The sequence below is a fragment of the Hylobates moloch genome, unplaced genomic scaffold (genome assembly GCF_009828535.3).
Source record: "Hylobates moloch isolate HMO894 unplaced genomic scaffold, HMol_V3 SCAFFOLD_5, whole genome shotgun sequence".
NCBI classification, from domain to species: Eukaryota; Metazoa; Chordata; class Mammalia; order Primates; family Hylobatidae; genus Hylobates; species Hylobates moloch.
Window position 1 is genome coordinate 39,905,230 of NW_026652280.1, and position 20,789 is coordinate 39,926,018.

The 20,789-nt window shown below is 38.1% G+C and overlaps 1 long non-coding RNA gene across 1 annotated transcript in view; it reads left to right on the plus strand.

Moving 5' to 3' along the window:
- Positions 1-20,789, plus strand: part of LOC116468592 (uncharacterized) — a 41,735-nt gene that overhangs the window by 17,051 nt on the left and 3,895 nt on the right. The window contains exon 2 of the long non-coding RNA XR_009213744.1: positions 14,608-14,639. This is a non-coding gene — a long non-coding RNA (uncharacterized LOC116468592). The remainder of the gene's footprint in view (positions 1-14,607; positions 14,640-20,789) is intronic.

Here is a 20,789-nt window from a genome sequence, read left to right on the forward strand (position 1 = left end):
ATAAGAATATGTATTATGTTGCATTGGGTAGAGACTTCTGTAAATGTCAATTGTATCTCATTTATTGATAGTGTTATTTAGTCCTACATCTTTCCTGAATTTTTGTGTAGTAGTTTGGACAATATTTGAGAAAGGGATATTAAAGTCTCAAAAGATAATTGGGAATTACTCTAATCCTACTTTCAGTTCTACCAATTTTTTCTACTTGCATTTTGAAACTCATTGTTTGGTTCATACATATTTTGGATTGCTGAATTTTGGGTGGATTGACCCTTTTATCTTTACGTAACATTGTTCTTTATTTCTCATAATTTCCTTTGCCGCGAAGTCTACTCTGTCTTCTATTAATATTCTTTTGATTACCCAGTTCTATTTATTAGAGTTTGCATGGTGTGATATTATGTAGTAAGAAATATATGTTTGGCTTTTGATCCTGGTTCCTGACACAGAGCTCATAAATTCCTTGGAATTGCCTGGGTGACAGGAGCATCTTTTATTCTAATTAAGGTGGCTCTTAAGGAGTTCCTAGATAGCCTGAGTTGGGATTGGTGGCCAGGGGAACTAACCATATGATTAGAAGATTAAAACTTTCAACCCATCCCTCAACCTCTGGGAAGGGGAGAGGTGCTAAAGGTTGATTTGGTTACTGATGGCCTATGATGTAATCAGTCACACCTATGTAATGAAGCCTCCATAAAATCTCCAAAGGACAGAGTTCAGAGAACTTCAGGATTACTGAACACATGGAGGTGCCTAGATGTTTTTGCACTGGGGGACGGCATGGAAGATTTACCCTCCTTTCCACATGCCTTGCCCTGTGCATCTCTATCATCTGGCTGTTCATCAGGATCTTTTGTAATATCCTTTATAATCAATCATTTAATGTGTTTCTCTGATTACTGTGAATTGTCTTAGCAAATTAATCAAACCTAAGGAGGGAGTCATGGGAACCCTGATTTACAGCCACTCAGTCATAAGTGTAGGTGACAACCTACTACTTGTGATTGGCATTTGAAGTAGGGGACAGTCTTGTGGGACTGAGCTCTCAACCTGTGGGATCTTATGCTATCTCCAGGAAAATAGTATCAGAATTGAACTGGATTATATGACACCATTGTCTTCTGGAGTGATAGTTGTTAGTGGGGTGAAATCTCCATACATTTAGGTGACCAGAGGTGACCTAAATTCTGTATTGAGAGTAGGAATAGAAACAAAACAGTTTTTTTACTCCTATTGCAAACACATGGTGTATTTTAATTTCTATCTTTTTACTTTTAACTTACTTATATCATTTTATTTGAAGTCCATTTAACATAGGCAGCATATACTTGAGTCTTACAAAAATCTATTCTGGTAATCTCTGTTTTTTAATTTAAATAGTCATTTGCATTCATGTTATTGATTTGTTTGGATTTAGGTCTGCCATGTTATTATTTGTTTACTGTTCATTCTCCTTTTTATAATTGTTTTCTTTCTTCTTTTATGACATTTTGAATAATTTGAATACTTTTAGTGTTCTTTTTAAATGAGTTTATTGAGTTTTTTAACATTGGTTTGTATATATTAGTGGTTTCTCAATATTACAATATGTATATTTAACATTTTAGAGCCTATTTAGAATTAATATTTTAACACTTCAAATTAAATGTAGTAAATTTACCACTTCAAATTAAATGTAGTAAACTTACCGCTGTCTACATTCTTTTTCCCTTCCTCCTTCATGTTGTAGTTGTCATTTATATTGCATCCATATACACTGAAACTTCTTCACATAGGCCTGGTGTGGTGGCTCTCATTTGTAATCTCAGAGCTTTGAGAGGGCAAAGCAGGAGGATTGCTTGGGCCCATAAGTTTGAGACCAGTCTGGGCAACATAGTGAGACCTCATTTCTTTTTTTTTTTTTTTTTTGAGACGGAGTCTCTCTCTGTCATCCAGGCTGGAGTGCAGTGGCGCGATCTCGGCTCACTGCAAGCTCCGCCTCCCGGGTTCACGCCATTCTCCTGCCTCAGCCTCTCCGAGTAGCTGGGACTACAGGCGCCCGCCACCACGCCCGGCTAATTTTTTGTATTTTTAGTAGAGACGGGCTTTCACTGTGGTCTCGATCTCCTGACCTCGTGATCCGCCCGCCTCGGCCTCCCAAAGTGCTAGGATTACAAGCGTGAGCCACCGCGCCTGGCCCTCATTTCTAAAAAAAATACAAAAATTAGCCAGGCCTGGTGGCAAGCACCTGTAGGTCCAGCTACTCAGGAGGCTGAGGTGAGAGGATCCCTTGAACCCAGAAGGTCGAGGCTGCAGTGAGCCATGATCGTGCCACTGCACTCCAGCCTGAGTGACAAAGCAAGACTCTGACTCAAGCAAATAAACTGACAAACAAAAACAACAACAAAAAAGAAACTTCCTCAGGTAATATTACATATTTTTTCTTTAAATCAGTTTTTAAAATTTAAGAAGTGGAGAATACACGAGTATATTTATTCTGATAGTTATTATTTATTCTGTTCCTTCTTTTCTAAAGTTCCAAGTCTCCCTCTAGATCATTTCCCTACAATGTGAAAAACCTTTAACATATTTCTAGAGTATATCTGCTGAAAATTAATTTTCTTTTTCTTTCATCTAAAAGTATTTTTATTTCACCTTCATTTCTAAAGAATATTTTTTTTCCTGGAGATAGGAATACTGATGGCTAATTCTTTATATGAACATTTTATAAATTTTATTCTGCTTTCCTATGGTATCTGTGGTTTCTGATGAGAAATCCACAGTTATTTGAATCATTGCTTATTTATATGAAAGTGTTATTTTCCTCTTGTTGCCTTTAGGATTTCTTTTTTGTCTTTATTTTTCAGAAATTTGATTATGATATGCTTGGGCATGGATTTCTTTGAGTTTATCTTCTTTGGGGTTTGATGAACATTTTGAATTGCATTCTTCATCTAACTTGGGAAGTTGTCTGTCATTTTTTTCTTCAAATGTACTTATTCTTCATTATCTTTCACCTTTCCTACTGAAACTTCAATGAATGCCAGACTTTTTTATATTATCTAACAGGTCAATGAGTTTCTGTCACTTTTTAGAATTTTTCTCTGTTTAGATTGGATAATTTTTATCCCTATATTTTCAAATTCATTGACTCCTCTGTCATTCCCATATGTCATGGATCCCATCCAGGATTTTTGGAAATTACATTATTTAGTTCTAAAATTTCCATTTGTTTCTTCCTTATATCATCTCTATCTGTGCTGAGACTGTTGGTTCATGTGAAGAATGTCTGTCCTTACTTCCTGGAGCATGGTTATAATAGCTGCTTTAAAGTCTTCTAATTGTCCCTACGTCTGTGTCATTGCTGGATTGGTATCTGTCAATTATCTTTTCTCTTGTGATTTGAGATTTTCCTCATTCCTTTTTATGCCACATAATTTTGAATTTCTTACTAAACATTTGACAATTATGTTATAATAGCCTGGGTCTTATTTAAATCCTAAAATCAACATTGTTGTCATTTTAATTTGATTTGGTTTGTTTCAGCATGCATTTGGCCATGTCACACTTGGGGTGCAAGTTCTAATCTGCCTTTTGTGGGCTTGGTTCCGTTGTCTGTTCAAGATTGTTGAGCATTATCATTGTTATTCTGATTAGTCCCATGTGTGCACAAACCAGTGGCCAGCCTGAGACCTGGATGGAGATCTACTCTGCACCTCTGTTCTCAAAGCCTGAAATTTATTATTTATAGTCAAATTCCTGCTACACTGCTGGCTTTGAAGATAGAGAAGGGATCACAAGCCAAGGATTTAGGTGGTGTCTAGAAGCTGGCAAATGCAAGAAAAAGGATTCTCTTCTAAAGCTTTTAGAAGGAAACTAGCCCTGTTAACACCTTGACTATCAGCTCAGTGAAATTGGATTTGGACTTCTGGCCTTCAGAACTGCTTTTGGAAGTGAAGCATACCCAAGTGTAATTTTGGGAACAAGAGGCTGAAGATGAATAGAAGTGAAGAACAATAGACATCAGCAGGTTGAATAACAAATATGAACCAATATGCCAGGTTATCAAATAGACAAGTAGGTACTGAAGTCACCCAGCAAAATGTTAGGACCTTGAGTGAAGAAGAGAACCAACAGCATATCTATATCCAAAATCGTGACTAAATAAGGTAGACTGGGAGATACTTAGCTTCAAAAGGGCAAAAATGTTTACAGAAAGAACAGATAAGTATTTAGAAGATGCAGTGAGACCCAGCAGAAAAGCTGCAGACCCAAATTCCCAGCCTCAAATGCACACAGAAATGGGCTCTGGTGGTAAATGGGAAACATGTTTCAGCCATATCACCTTGGGTGAGATATGGGGAGGTCAGACTCAGATTAAGAGAGATCAGATAGAGCTTTACAGTTGTTTTTAATACTCATAGTTCCCTGCAGAAAGTGCATCCGTATGACACATGGTCATGTGAGTAAGCCCTTGGGTTCGTCACAGGACAGAAGAAGAATAAGGGAAACTATGGACAAGCACCTTTATTGTGGTGTCCACGAGAAGGAACAGGCAAAGCAGGGTAAGCAAGTTTAGGATTGGCTAATTCCAATAATTCAGCAGCCTCTGGGGCATAGACACTGTCTCTGGTTATCTGGTACCTGGCACTGGGATAATTAGGGCTGTGTTTAGAGTCAGAGCCTGACATGAGAGGTGGTTGAGGTTTGGAATTAATGGGTTGAGCAAAGGGGGAAACTGATTGGCTTCTAGCCAGGGATCAAAAGTGGGTCAAGACAGCATTAAAACAAAACAGAACAACTACATTACAAAACTGTGTTATTCTCTGTGCTCTAAATGCATCATTTAAAAAATCTAGGCTGGGCATGTTGGCTCACGCCTGGAATCCCAGCACTTTGGGAGGCCGAGGCAGGCAGATTGCCTGAGGTCAGGAATTTGAGACCAGTCTGTCCAACATGGTGAAACCCCAAATAAAAAAAAAAAAAAAAAAAAAAAAAGCCAGACGTGCTGGCTTGTACCTGTGATCCCAGATACTCAATACTCAAGAGGCTGAGGCAGGGGAATTGCTTGAACCAGGGAGGTGGAGGTTGTAGTGAGCCGGGATCACGCCACTGCATTCCAGCCTGGGTGACAGAGTGAGACTGTCTCAAAAAAAGAAAAAAAAATCTATCAAACCTTGTTATTAATAACTTAAGAGCCTTAACCAAACTACTGAAGTGTATTTCCTAAGAAAGAGAACGTTTTTATTTTGGATTCTCATATTACAATGTTTTAATAGTAGGTATGTTTTTCTCCACTATGCATAAAATGAAAGAAAGGTCACATTTCTTTATCTTTTGAATGCAATCATATCCAGCTCAGAAACTTCTCTCAGGAGCATACTTGTGGGAGAGAGACTTCCCTCTGGGCAGTCCAACATTACCAATGCTGAGCTTCATTGTAAGACTCATTGTTCTAATCACCATGGTCCACTAGAAATCAGGTATCCACCTCTTTCACTGCAGGTCCCAATGGAATGATGATTAATGCTCAGTGTCCAGTCATCTATTCCCAGACCCTGCTATTACTGGATACTTGTTCTATCCTGCATGAGCATTATGGCCAGTCACAGACCCCTCTATGCCTCTTTTTTTCCATGTACTTAGAACTCAACTCTCTCCCATGCTGGGAGCAGTATCTTTCCCTAGAAACAACAGCCCACATCTCCCTAAAGACAATCCAACGATATTATTTCAATCACACATACAAATCAGTGTCATTTTGAGGGTTTTTACATTTGCATTTACAGCTTTATTTTTTTTTATTCTTATGATTCAGAAATACAAAAAGATGTGAATTGCCCTCTGGGATAAACGAACTCTAAACATAATAAGACTTGGCTAGAGTTCCTGGGAGAAGGAAGGGAAAATTTGTACTTTTTAAATGCATTTTAGGAAGAAGAGAATTTTTCATTCGTTTTCAAATAAGTACACAGCAACAAAAGAATGGAATAACGGTTCATTAAAGAAAATATTACAGTGAGGTGATAACTCATTCCTTCAGCATGCACGTTGAGATGGGGTTGTAAAATTTATCTAAGATTTACAAAAGTTATTACACGCGTGCAGTTTGGTCTTGGTGAGGGCAGGCAGAAAAACCCAATGTGCCTCAGAACAATGTACTATTAATGCTTCAAATATGCTCCAAATACATCATTTTAAAAATAATAAAACATTTAAAAATAAAACAAAACAAAAAGTTAATTTTTTTCAAAGCAATAGAGGAACACTTAGTGTTCTCAAATATTGTTTAATGAGTTTATATAGTCGGGACCAAATAAAAACAACTAAATAATACAGATCACAATCAAACAGTATACTAATTTTCTTATGAGTCAGTTTGCTTTCATGTTTTCCTCAAGGTCCCTGAAGAACATAATGTAGGGATAGATAAGAATCATTTATAACCAGCACTTCTACCAAAATTCAAAAATAAAGATACTAATAATTTTCTAAGTACAGTTGGGTTTTGAACAACATGTGTTTGAACTACAAGGGTCCACTCATATGTGGGTTTTATTCTGCCTCTGCCACCTCTGAGACAGCAAGGCTAACTCCTCCCCTTCCTCCTCTTCCTCAGCCTACTAAATGTAAAGATGAAAAGGGAAAAGACCTTTATGATGATCCACCTCCACTTAACGAAGAGTATATTTTGTCTTCTTTATGATTTTTTAGTGACATTTTCTTTTTGCTAGCTTATTGTATTATAAGAATATATATATATATATACACACACACACACACACATATATATATACGAAATATGTGTTAATCAACTATTTATGTTGTTGGTAAATCTTCTGATCAATAGTGGGCAAGTAGTAGTTATATGTGGGTTTTTGACTCTGTTGGAGGGTTGTTGTCCCTAATCCCTGCATTGTTCAAGGGTCAACTGTACTCAAAGCATTAATTTTCAAGGAGGCACCTATTTTCACTCCACTTGAGCAATTTTATTTTAACTTCATTCAGAAATATAAGGCTTTGTAGTTAGATAGTTCAATGACCAATTTCAATCTAGTCAGTGTCTGTATAATTCTATGTTTAAGATATGTAGGGTCCAAATTAATGAGGTTTCTTGCATATCTCTTTTAGGCACATTGTTAGTTTTCATTTTTATTTGCTTTTGCTTATATCAGATTATATATGTTTACCTGCACTTGTGAAATATTTTCCCTTTTCAACCAGGAAGCTTAACTTTACCCGCAAAAATAATACGATGTTGAATGCTTAAGTTGGTGATACGTGATATTCAATGCAATACACTTTATTTAAATACTTAATGTAAACCAATTTATAAAACAAAATATTATCTTAATCTTATAGAGTTAAATACTTTACTGTTTTATATATTCTTAATTTATTAAAATTCAAATTACATGTATCATTACTAAGAGAAGAAATTGAATATACATCAAGGATTTTCAACACAAATTAATAAAGCAAATAGTCAAAATATCCTACAATTTTTTTCATTTTTTTATTCATCAACTTTTATTTTACCTTCTGGAGTACACGTGCAGGATGTGCAGGTTTCTTATATGGGTAAACATGTGCCATGGTGGTTTGCTGCAGAGATTAACCCATCACCTAGGTATTAAGCCCACAGTCCATTAGCTATTCTTCCTGATGCTGTTTCTCCCCCACCCCAGCAGGCACTGTTGTGTGTTATTCCCCCTATGTGTCCATGTGTTCTCATTGTTCAGCTCCTACTTATAACTGAGAACATGCTTTATTTGGTTATCTGTTCCTGTGTTAGTTTTCTGAGGATAAAAGCTTCAAGCTCTATCCATCTCCCTCAAAGGACATGATCTTCTTCCTTTTTATGGCTGCATGGTATTCTATGATGTATATGTACCTCATTTCCTTTAACCAGTCTATCATTTATCTGCATTTAGGTTGATTCCATGTCTTTGCTATTGTGAATAGTGGTGCAACAAACATACACATGCATGTATCTTTATAATAGAATGATATATAGTCTTTTGAGTATATACCAGTAATGAGATTGCTGGGTCAAATGGAATTTCTGCCTCTAAATCTTTGAGGAATTGCCATATTGTATTCCACAATGATTGAACTAATTTACATTCTCACCAACAGTGTAAAAGCATTCGTTTTTCTGCACAACCTTTCCAGCATCTGTTGTTTCTGGACTTTTTAATAATTGCCATTCTAACTGGCATGAGATAGTATCTTACTGTGTTTTTGATTTGCATTTCTCTAGTGATCAATGACAATTAGCTTTTTTTCATGTTGTCTGCATGAATGTCCTTTTTTGAGAAGTGTCCATTTATGTCCTTTTCCTTCAATAGCTAGTTTATTGAGAGTTTTAACATGCAGGGATGTTTAATTTTATCAAAGGCCTTTTCTGCATCTACTGAGATAATTATTCATTTTTTTTCTTTAGTTCTGTTTATGTGATGAATTACATTTATTGATTTGTTTATGTTGAACCAACCTTGCATCCCAGGGATGAAGCAAACTTGATCATTGTGGATAAGCATTTTGATGTGCTGCTGGATTCAGTTTGCTGGTATTTTATTGAGGATTTTTGCATCTATGTTCATTAGGGATATTGGTCTGAAGTTTTCTTTTTTTGTTGTATCTCTACCAGGTTTTGGCATCAGGATGATGCTGGCCTCATAAAATGAGTTAGGGAGGAGTCCCTCCTTTTCAATTGTTTGGAATAGTTTCAATAGGAATGGTACCAGCTCTTCTTTGCACATCTGTTAAAATTCAGCTGTGAATCCTTCTGGTTCTGGCTTTTTTATGTGTTTTTGGTTGGTAGGCTACTTATTACTGCCTTAATTACAGAACTCATTATTGGTCCATTTAGGGAAATAAGGCACCTACAGGCCAGAGTTTTTCCTGATTCAGTCTTGGGTGAGTGTATGTGAATAGGAATTTATCTGTTTCTTCTAGATTTTCTAGTTTATGTGCATAGAGGTGTTTAAAGTATTCTTTGATCGTTGTTTGTATTTCTGTGGGGTCAGTGGTGATATCGCTGTTATCATTTCTGATTATGTCTATTTGATTCTTCTCTCTTTTATTCTTCATTAGTCTAGCTAGCAGTCTATCTATTTTATTAATTTTTTTCAGAAAAAAACAGCTTCTGGATTCGTTGATATCTTTGAAGTTTTTTGTGTGTTTCTGTCTCCTTCAGTTCTGCTCTGATTTTGGTTATGTCTTGTCTTCTGGTAACTTTGACATTTGTTTGCTTTTGGTTCTCTCGTTCTTTTAGTTGTGATGTTAAGTTGTAAATTTGAGATCTTTTTAGCTTTTTGATGTGGGCATTTAGTGCTATAAATTTTCCTCTTAACACTTCTTTAGCTTTGTCCCAGAGATTCTAATACATTTGTCTCTTTGTTCTCATTGGTTTCAAAGAACTTCTTGATTTCTGCCTTCATTTCATTATTTACCCAGGAGTCATTCAGGAGCAGGTTGTTCAATTTCCATGTAGTTGTGTGGTTTTGGGTGTGTTTCTTAATCTTGAGTTTTAATTTGACTGCTCTGTGATCTGAGAGACAGTTTGTTATGATTTCAGTTCTTTTGCTGAGGAATGTTTTACTTCCAATTATGTGATCAGTCTTAGAGTAAGTGCCATGTGGCGATAAGAAGAATGTATGTTCTGTTGTTTTGGGGTGGACAGTTCTGTAGATATCTATCAGGTCTATTTGATCCAGAGGTGAGTTCAGGTCCTGAATACCTTTGTTAATTTTCTGTCTCCATGAGCCGTCTAATATTGCCAATGGGCATTTAAATTTTCCATTATCATTGTGCTGGAGTCTAAGTCTCTTTTTAGGTCTCTGAGAACTTGCTTTGTAAATATGGATGCTTCTGTATTGGGTTCATTTATATTTAGGATAGTTAGCACTTCTCAGTGAGTTGAACCCTTTACCGTTATTTAATGCTCTTTGTCTTTTTCAAACTTTGTTGGCTTAAAGTCTGTTTTGTCAGAAACTAAGATTATAACCCTTGCTTTTTTTGTTCTTTTCCATTTGCTTGGTAAATTTTCCTTCATCTCTTTTTTTTTTTTTTTTTTTTGCAATGGAGTCACCCAGGCTAGAGTGCAATGGCATGATCTCAGCTCACTGCAAGCTCCGCCTCCCAGGTTCATGCCGTTCTCCTGCCTCAGCCTCCTGAGTAGCTAGGACTACAGGCTAATTTTTTGTATTTTTAGTAGAGACGGGGTTTCACCGTATTAGCCAGGATGGTCTTAATCTCCTAACCTTGTGATCTACCTGCCTTGGTCTCCCAAAGTGCTGGGATTACAGGCATGAGCCACCGTGCCCGGCCCCTTCATCTATTTATTTTGAGCCTATTTGTGTCTTTGACGTGTTATGGGTCTCTTGAAGACACCACACCAATGGAGGTTGACTCTGTATTCAGCTTGCCATTCTGTGCCTTTTTAGTGGGGCGTTTAGTCCATTTACATTTAAGATTAATATTGTGTGAATTTGATCCTGTTATCATGATATCAGCTGGTTATTTTGCAAACGTATTTATGTTGTTGCTTCATAGTGTCACTGGTCTGTGTACTTCAGTGTGTTTTTGTAGTGGCTGGTAATGGCTTTTCCTTTACATATTTAGTGCTTCCTTCAGGAGCTCTTGCAAGGCAGGGCTGGTGGTAACGAGTTCCCTCCCCATTTGCTTGTCTGAAAAGGATCTTATTTCTCCTTCACTTATGAAGCTTAGTTTGGCCAGATGTGAAATTGTGGGTTGGAATTTTTTTTCTTTAGAATATTGAATATTGGCCTCCCATCTCTTCAGGCTTGTAGGATTTCCAATGAAAGATGCGCTATTAGTCTGATGGTCTTTCCCCTGTAGGTCACCTGGCCTTTCTCTATGGCTGCCTTGAAAATTTTTCTTTCATTTTGGCCTTGGAGAATCTGATTTTTATGGTCTTGGGGTTGATCTTCTCATGAACTATCTTACTGAGGTTCTATGCCTTTCCTGAATTTGAATGTTGGTCTGTCTAGCTAGATTGGGGAAGTTCTCCTGGATGATATCCTGGAGTATGTTTTACAACTTGTTTCTGTTCTCCCTTTCTCTTTCAGGGACCCTAGTCAGTCATAGGTTCAGTCTTTTTACATAACCCTGTATATCTCAGAGGTTTTGTTCATTCCTTTTCATTCTATTTTCTCTACTCTCATCTGCCTGTCTTATTTCAGAAATATAGTCTTAAAGGTCTGAGATTCTTTCCTCCACTTGGTCTATTTGGCTATTGATACTTGTGATTGCATTGTGAAGTACTCATGTTGTGTTTTTCAGCTCCATCAGGTCATTTATGTTCGTCTTTAACTGGTTATTCTGGTTATCAGCTCATATAATGTTTTATCATGATTCTTAACTTCTTTGCATTGGGTTACAACGTGCTCCTTAGCTCAGCGAAGCTCATTATACCCACCTTCTGAAGCCTAGTTCTGTCAATTCATTCATCTCAGCCTCAGCACAGTTCTGTGTCTTTGCTGGAGAGGTATTGCAATCATTTAGAGGAGAAGAGACACTTTGGCTTTTTGAGTTTTCAGCATTTTTGTATTAATTCTTTATCATCTTTTTCAGCTTATCTACTTTTGATCTTTGAGGTTGCTGACTTTTGAATGGGGTTTTTGTGGGGTCTTTTTGTTGATGTTGTTGTTGCTTTCTGTTTTGTTGTTGTTGTTGTTGTTTTTCAGTCTGTCCCGTCTTCCATAGGGCTGCTGCAGTTTGCTGGGGTTCCACTCCAGACCCTAGTCACCTTGCGCTGTGTCATACCTGGAGATATCACCAGTGAAGGCTACAAAACAACAAATACGGCAGCCTGCTCCTTCCTCTGGGAGCTCTATCCCAGGGGAGCACCGACCTGATGCTGGCCCCAAGGCTCCTTGTAGGTGTCTGGAGACCTATTGGGAAGTCTCACCCAGTCAGGAAGAAAAGGATCAGGGACTTGCTTAAAGAAGCAGTCTGGGCCAGGTGCGGTGGCTCACACCTGTAATCCCAGCACTTTGAGAGGCCAAGGTGGGTGGATCATCTGAGGTCAGGAGTTTGAGACCAGCCTGGCCAACATGGTGAAACCCTGTCTCTACTAAAAAGACAAGAATTAGCTGGGCATGGTGGCGTGTGCCTATAATCCCAGCTACTCGGGAGGCTGAGGCAGGAGAATCGCTGGAACCTGGGAGGCAGAAGTTGCAGTAAGCTGAGATCAGCTACTACACTCCAGTCTTGGTGATGGAGTGAGACTCCATCTCAGAAAAAAAAAAAAAAAAAAAGGGCAGTCTGGCTGCCCCTTGGCAGAGCAGGTGTGCTGTGCTGAGGGGAACTTTATTCATCTAGGCTGCCTGGACATTCCAAAGCCAGCAGGCTGAACTGCAAATATGGTGTTTGTCCCCCTGCCTTCAGTGGTTCCATCCCAGGGAGAGATCAGAGTTCTGTCCCTAACACTCTGGCTGGAATTGCTGAGCTTCCCATAGGGAAGTTCTCCTCCCGCCTGGTGAGGAGAGATGGATTGGGGTCCCACTTAAAGAAGCCGTCTTGCCATGATCTGCCACAGCAGCTGTGCTGCGCCGTGGGAAATTCCTCCCAGTCCGGACTGCCCAGACTCCCTGGAGCTGGCAGGCCAAAACAGCTGACTTGAGCTGCAGAAATGGCAGCTGTCCCTCTCCCAGAGAACTCATTTCAGGCAGTCTCCAGTCTGCTGCCACTAGCTGGCTGGCCAATGGGTCTTTAACTTGTGAGGTGCCAGAGGTGCCATGGGAGTGGGGCCCACAGAGTGACACCACTTGGCTCCCTGGCTTCAGCCCCCTTCCGAGGGGAGTGCACAGAGGATCTCCTATCTCACTGGAATTCCCAGGGCTGGAGTATGCAAAACCTCCTGGGTCTCCATGCATGCCTGAGGGGCCACCAAGAATCCACACAGCTCTATGCTTCGGACCCAGGGCCTTGGTATCATGGGGTCACTAGGGCATCTCCTGATCCACGGGTTGCAAAGATCTATAGGAAAAGCATAGTTTCCCGGGCAAGGTCACACAATCAATCACTACGTCCCTTGGCTGGGGTGGGGGCTCCCTTTTTACGTGTATTTTCAAAACTCTTTTTTGAGCTCTAAGAAGGTAAAAAATAATCATGCCAGTAGATTAGATAAAAACATTTTTGTAGAAATTGAGCAATTATCTATTTAACTCAGATCCATAGAAACTGACATTCACAGAAGAATGGATTGTGGTTAGAATTCTGGAAGAGTAAGAACTGGTGAATATCTATGCTTTGTTAAAGAAGATTTAATTGTTTCATTTGCTTTAACAACATGCCTAGGATTGAATAGGGAGGGTGTACAAAAGCATCTTTGGGGCATTTTGGTGTCTGAAGGTGGTGGGGAATGCAGTGCATCTGGATAACAGAGTTCAATTGTTACTTCAAATAATCTGGAAATATTCAGATCACCTCAGTCACTATTTGAGGACAAGAACAATGAGCTGGGAACCATGTGGGAGAATTGTGGCTGCTGAAGTTCTGCTCACAGAACGAGTTTTTTACATTAATAACAAGGGGTTTCACCATCAAACCTTTCAGCTGGAAGACTGGTTTTCTGAGTGCATTTTTAAAGAATACCCATTGGAGATATTTGCTACACAATGTACAATAATTTGACATTCTTTGAAGCAGCCAACAGAAGAGAAGGATCAGAAAGATACAAACTTTTAAGACATTGCTCATTCTAGCTTACTTTGAACTTTAAAGCCTCTTTTTCAGTGATAACAGGGTCTACAATGGGCGATCAAACTTGGAAATCACAGCTTGAAATGCCCATCCAGATGAAGTCATGCAGAAAATGAAACAAATCTGGCAGAACAAGACTGTGGTCAGAGAAACAAGACAATGTCAAAAGAAAGGGCAATAAGTAGATAATCAGTACCAATTTCTTTTCTTTCCTCCAACTCCCTCTTGCTCCCATGACCCAGTTTCTTGTCCAAAGGTAGGAATCTTAAGAGTGTACAGAAATGTCACATGCAGACCAGATTTGAAATATGCAGAGAATTCCGTAGAGACTCTGATGGCTAGGTAAGCTCACTTTAGCTGCACACCCACATCAAGAAGGTGAAGGAGACAATTCTGGGATAATAAAGATCTAGGAAGTATGTATCTGCCATATGTAAGTCAGAGCTTCAGAATCAAGCCAAGTGATGATGAAAGATGTCGTGGTCCTCCTAACTGATTCAGAACATCTATGTATGTCTCTCTTTTCACCTAGATTATATATTTGTTGAGACAAGGAGTTATCTTAGAGCTCTTAATGTTACCCCCAATACCTTGTACTTATGGGGCATTTGATATGTGAATTTATTTTAGTAACTGTTTTTGCATGTATATGTATCTCTGTGTGTGTTTTGTTGTTATTTGTTAATGAGCATTTAATATTAGATGATAATTTTTTTCCCAATTAACTGGTATTTATGGAGTTTTAAGGGTGTTTTTTTTTTTTTTTTTCTAGGCCACTGAAAACTTTCCAACCAAGGAAATTTTTTCTAATCTTGCCCTATCTAGCTACATTTTGAATATTTCCTTGGCAAAAATCATTAAGAATGACTCATTTCTCTAATTCTTCTTTTCCAGGGCACCGTTGAGCTGTTGCAACTGTTCTGCTGGTAAGTGCTTTTATGTGCTTGAGAGAAGTGGAGTGGAAACTAATTTTTCTGTGACCCATAATTTTATAATTTGTATTTTTAAGAAATAATCCATTTTCAAAGTCACTCTCCCTTAAGTCTTCATCTTTTGTTCTAACTTACTTCCTGTATTAGATTTGTCTTAAAATTAAATGAAAAGTAGAAGAGAAAAAATACTAAAATCTCAGAAATAAACATACAGCTTTTAAAAATATTAGAGCTGGGGACAAACTTGTTTGATACCTGGAGACATAATCTTAGGTTGAGTGGCTTGTTTAACATAACATGGTTGTCTGCTAATGGTTACAACAGAATTCAAAATTCCTAATTGTTCAGTGTATTATCTAGCAACTGATAGTGGCTATTCCTGCCATGAAGTAAATAGAAAATATAAATATATCTTAGATACTAGGAAAATAAACTCTATTGAGGATGGTTTTATATTTGCATGTTATTACGTTATGGAATACAATTACACAAAAAATGTCTATTATACAATTTCATACAATTTTATAATAGCATTTAATGTTAAATGTGCTTTCATATACATTATCTCTTTTGCATCTTTTTTCCCATGAAATTTGTATCTTTTTATTATTCCCAGATAAAGCCTCATAAATATAAAATGGTTAATAAGTGAGGAATCTGAGATTTAACTTTAGTTTTTAGTTTTTTTTCTCTAGGAATCATGCCCAAAGACCCAGATTTCACCAGTTTTCTGGTGGAACAAAGTCTGTTAACTTTTATTCATGTCCTTGAATGGCCTATGTCCACATTCTTTCTCCTCAGGAGGTGGAGATTAGTTCTCTGCAGACTCCACAGCTAGACTGTGCATCTAGAATTATTTAAATGAATGTGTGAGGTGGCATCAACCCTTGACTCCATTCTAAACTGTAGCTGACCTTCACTTATATTGACCTTATTCTAAATCGGTCTATTTTTCTAAGTGAATTTAATGCTATCTGTTAAATTTATACAAACAGTTGGCTAGGTTTTTTGTTTTTTGTTTGTAAGAACCAAAAGAAGTAAACTAACAGGAAAAATAGATAAAAGTTAATAGAGTTATATTTCTTGGATTTCACACTAAGTGGGAATTCATTTAATATGTTTAATGGATGTTGTCTTTATTTTGTTTTGCTGTCACAGAACACCTGGGGTTGGGTAACTGACAAAGAAAAGAGGTTTATTTAGCGCATGATTTTGTATGCTGGGAAGTCCAAGAACATAGCACCACATCTGACTTGTTTCTGGGGAGGGCTACATGCTGGATCAAAACACAGCAGAGAAGTGGAAAAATGAGTGAGTGTGTGCAAAGAGATCACGTGGCAATAAAGGAAGCAAGAAAGAGTAGAGAAAGTGAAGCTCACTTTTATATCAACTTGCTCTCTGGTAACTAATACAGTCTGTGAGAACAAGGATTCATTCACTCCCATGGGAGGGCATTCATCTATTCATGAGACATCTGCTCCCATGACCCAAATATTTTGCACTAGGACCTACCTCTCAACATTGCCAGACTAGCAATTAACCTTCAGCATGAGTTTTTGTGAGGACAAACCACATCCGAACCATAGCATTCTGCCCCTGGCCCTCTAAAACTTATGCCTTTCTTGCTTTCTTGGGTACAAAATATAATCATTCTATCCCAATAGTCACAAAAGTCTTAACTCATTCCAGTGTCAACTCAAAAGTCCAAAGTCCATGTGTAAGCCTGTAAAATCAAAAACAAATTATTTACTTCCAAAGTATAATAGTTGTACAGTCATAGGGTAAATACTTCTATTCCCCCAAAAAGAAATTCGTCCAAAGGAAGGAGTAATAGACCCCACACAAATCTGAAACCCAGCAGGGCAGACATTAAATTTTAAAGCTCTAGCATGGTCTTTCATTCCATGTGCTGTCTCCAGGACATATGGGAGCAAGGGGCAGATGTCCAAGCCCTCGGGGAGTCCCATACCCATAGCTTTGCTGGGTACAGCCCATGTGACTACTCACAGGTTAGAGTTCTGTGCCTGTGGCTTTTTCAGGCTAGAATTATATCCTGGTAGTTTTACAGTTCTGGTATCATGGCAGCAGCCCTTCTTCAATAGCTCCACTAGGCTTATGGCTCTATGGTGGCTCTGGCCCTGTGACAGGTTTTTGCCTGGACTCCCAGGATTTTTAGTACATCTTCTGAAATCTAGGCGGATGCCACCAAGCCTCCATAACTCTTGAATTCTGTGCATGTGCAGACTTAACACCATGTGAAAACCACCAAGACTTATGGTTTTCACTCTCTAGAGTGGTAGTACAAGTCATACCTGGGACCGTTTGAACCATGGCTGCTCCAGGGATGTGGGGAACAGTGTTCCAAGGTGGAGCAGGGCAGCAGCAATCTGGGGCTGTTCCTCAAAAATGTTTTGTCCTCCTAGTCCTCTAAGCCTGTGATGGGAGGGGGTGGCCTTGAAGAATTTTGAAATGTCTTCAGGGCCTTCAGGGCTTTTTCATTGTTCTGATGCATAGCACCTGGTTCCCTTTTATATATTATAATGTTTAGTAAGAGTAAGCAGTCTGCTTGGCTGCACCCTTGGGTTTCTCTCTGAAAATAGTCTTTTATTCCCTATCAGACAGCCAGATTGCAAATTTTCCAAATCTTTTTGCTCTATTTCCCTTTTCTGTAGAAGCTCACTATAAGTAGTTAGAGGTAACAATACAGCAGCCTGAGCGCTTTCTTGCTTCAAAATTTCTTCCACCAGATGCACTATTTCATTACTCTTAAGTTCAGCCTTCCACAAACCCCTAGAGCATAGAAAAAGTGCAGCCAAATTCTTTCCCATAGTTAAAAAGGATGAACTTTCCTTCACTTCCCAATAAGTTTTTTATTCATTTCCATGAGGAGACTTCATTAAAACAGCCTTCACCATTTTTATTTATTATTTTTTAAATATTTATTTTAATTTCTATTTTACCATCTATAATTCTAGCAGCATTTTGGTCACAACCACTTAACCGATTTCTAAGAAGTTCTAAACTTTTCCTCACCTTTTTGTCTTTCTCTGAGCTCTCACCACAATCACCCTTAATGTTGTATTTATGGCAATTCAGGCTTTTTATAGTCTGCTCCAAATTTTTCCAGTCACTACTCCTTAACCAATTCCAAAGCTGCTTTATAGTATCTTTATAGCAGCATCCCACTCCTCAGTACGAATTTTCCCTCTTAGTCTGTTTTGTGTTGCTAGAACAGAAAACTTAAGCCGTGTAATTTATAAAGAAAAGAGATTTATTTAGCTCACAAGTCTACAGGCTGGGAGTTCAAAAGCATGGCATCTCATCTGTCCAGCTTCTGGAGAGAACCATGTGCTAGGTTGAAACATGGCAGAGAAGCAGAAGAGTAGGCAGGCATGTGCAGAGAGATCCCATGGTGAGAGGGGAAATAAGAGAATGTCCAGGAAGCCAAACTCATTTTTATCACAACCCAAACTTTAGTAACTAATTTAGTCTTACAAGAGTGAAAATGCACTCACTCCTATGGGAAGGCATTAATCTATTCATGAAGGATCAACTTCTGTGAGCTAGACACCTCCCATTAGACCACACCCCCAACACTGCTTCACTGGCCATTAAACTTCAACATGAGTTTTAATGGGGACAAACCACATCCAAACCATAGCAAATGTCATCTTCCCTAACAGGTAGAATTCTTAATCTGGGAGGAGCCATTCACAGTGTATTTGAGGAATATTAAATACTTATGCATTAAAAATTACAATAAAATATAATCAGATAAAATTCAATGTTGACTATTCCTAATTTTTCTCTTTTAAGGCCAGAATTCATTTTATCAGAAAGTACACTATTGGGGTCCCTCTGGTTTGAAAACATTGGTTAAAATATTATTGTCTCCCCTAAATAGTTGTTGAGTACCTCATATGTGTCATGTACTATGAGAGGAATAGGGAGTCTGAAAGAGTTTCTGCACAGGCCTATCTGTTCAGGGGGTGGTGGTAACTACTTAAGGAGATTAGGATCTCTTAAAGAAAGAGAGACACACATAAGCAATTACTGCATATTATGGTTAGTGATATGATGTAATACAGCAGGGACTCCAAAGGAACCCAAAGAATAGACACACAATCCAACAAGGGAGAAAAACTGCAGAAAAATTTCTGGAAAAGAAGACCCATGCTCAGAAGCCTGGGGGACTGTTGGTCATTCTAGCAGAGGGATCACTGTGGACAAAGTACAAAGGACATAGACAAACCCTGAGAAAATAAAAGGTATTTCAGTGAGTCTAGAGTACAACACGCAAGGAGGAAAGTGGTGCAAATTAGGTAGGACTAGACATAGGGGAGATCTGACCTAAATAATGATGAATAATAGAATTGGAGATACTTGGAAGTTGGAAGTAAGAGGACTTTCTGATGCATTGGATATTAGTGGCAAGTCAGGAATCTAGGGTGAGCTTTACTTTTCTGACTAAGATAGAGGATAATTTGCTGTGCCCTTGACTAGGAGTGGGAATATGTTAGCAGGGAAAAAAAGATCATTTCAGAATGTAAAAACGTGCAAGGATTAGTGTTGCTTGAATTGCCCTAAAATATCCCCAAGACAAGCAAAAGGAAAGCATGTATAAACATGTTTTTATGCTCCACAGAAAACATTTTAAGAGTTTCATCCTGCCTATGACCTGAAAGTGTGCGAACGTGAATGTAGACGTTTAGAGTCATTCACATAGGATTATTCTACCATTGCACTGGAAGGTGAGATGGTAGCATCTCTGTCTTAATAAGAGACATCTCTCTAAACACGAGTCTTCCTTTTTAAAAATATGAGTAAAGCCCTTGTGTGACTCCCAGACACAACAGAAATCAGGTATGTTGTTGGCAGGAAGCCAGCATAAGTACAACCCCACAGATCTGCAGAGTTTGTTGTTTTTGACACTGCTTCTTGGTAATCTAACATCCGCTTCTCATTCCTACTAAGAAGCTGTCTGGTCCCTGAGGCTTTTCTGATCAACCCAATTGAACAAGATAGTCTCCATCCTCTGAAGCCCATGAATAATATGTGTCATTCTTAAACCTTGATCATGAATTTCTTTGTGTTGTAGCTGCTTTTTGTTTTTCACTTGTATATGTCTTGCCTGTCTGGTAGCCTGCTTGCTCTTTGAATCTAGTTATAATTTCTGTACAGAACTCATTGGATCTTTATATCTGGCCATATAATAGATACACAATTAGAGGATTTGCTAAATTATTTTTTTAATGATGCTTTATTTTTGGGCACTCATACTGGGAAATGTCATCAGTACTTCATATAGCTTCTTTAAAAGGTTTTAATGAAAATACCAATCAATCTTCATGGCTGTTAAAGGGCATTGCTGCTGTGTCTTAATAAATTTAAATGATCAGATGTTCTTTAAGAAAATCTTGCTAATAGAAGAAGCCTAGTTATTTCAATAAAAGTAATAGACAATGTTCTGGTGTAAGAACAGAATTAAGAACCTAATTATAGTTCAACTATGCGGTAGTGGCTACCTAATTTATAAAATTGATGTGTTTCGACAGGCATGGTTTTTTCTACTCTGTGTGAGTGCATGTGTGTGTGTCTCTGTGTCTCTCCATTTATAGCGTTGAACTACGTTTTACTTTAATTTGAAATAGCTCTGTGTTAAGAGGTATTGTGTGCCTGATTCTGTGGGCAGGCTGGTAAGGATTTTGGCAAAGACACATTCCTAAAAAGGGATGGCAACTTTATCATTGCACTGTACTTCAAGGCCCTAAGACATAATAGAAATAAAATTAATTTAATTTATTAAAACATAAATCCATTCTGCCTACCTTGTACTTTCCCGAAGTAGTCAAATATTCAGGACGGGATACTTATAACAAAAAAGGAGAACATGTACTGAATGGGCCAATGAAATAATAAAATTCAGAGTGACATTCACTGGGTCAGTCTGCCACCAAATGTTTGCCAATTGCCCACTTTGATGTTAGCTTTATATTTTGCACCATTTGGATTGCCAGGAAGGCAAAAAAAAAAAGTTTTTTTTCCCTCGAAAATCTCTATAGCATTTCTCGGGTATTGATGCTGATAGAAAGCAAAAAACTGAATGTAAATAGTAAAAGAGATATAGAAAGAAATTAATATTGA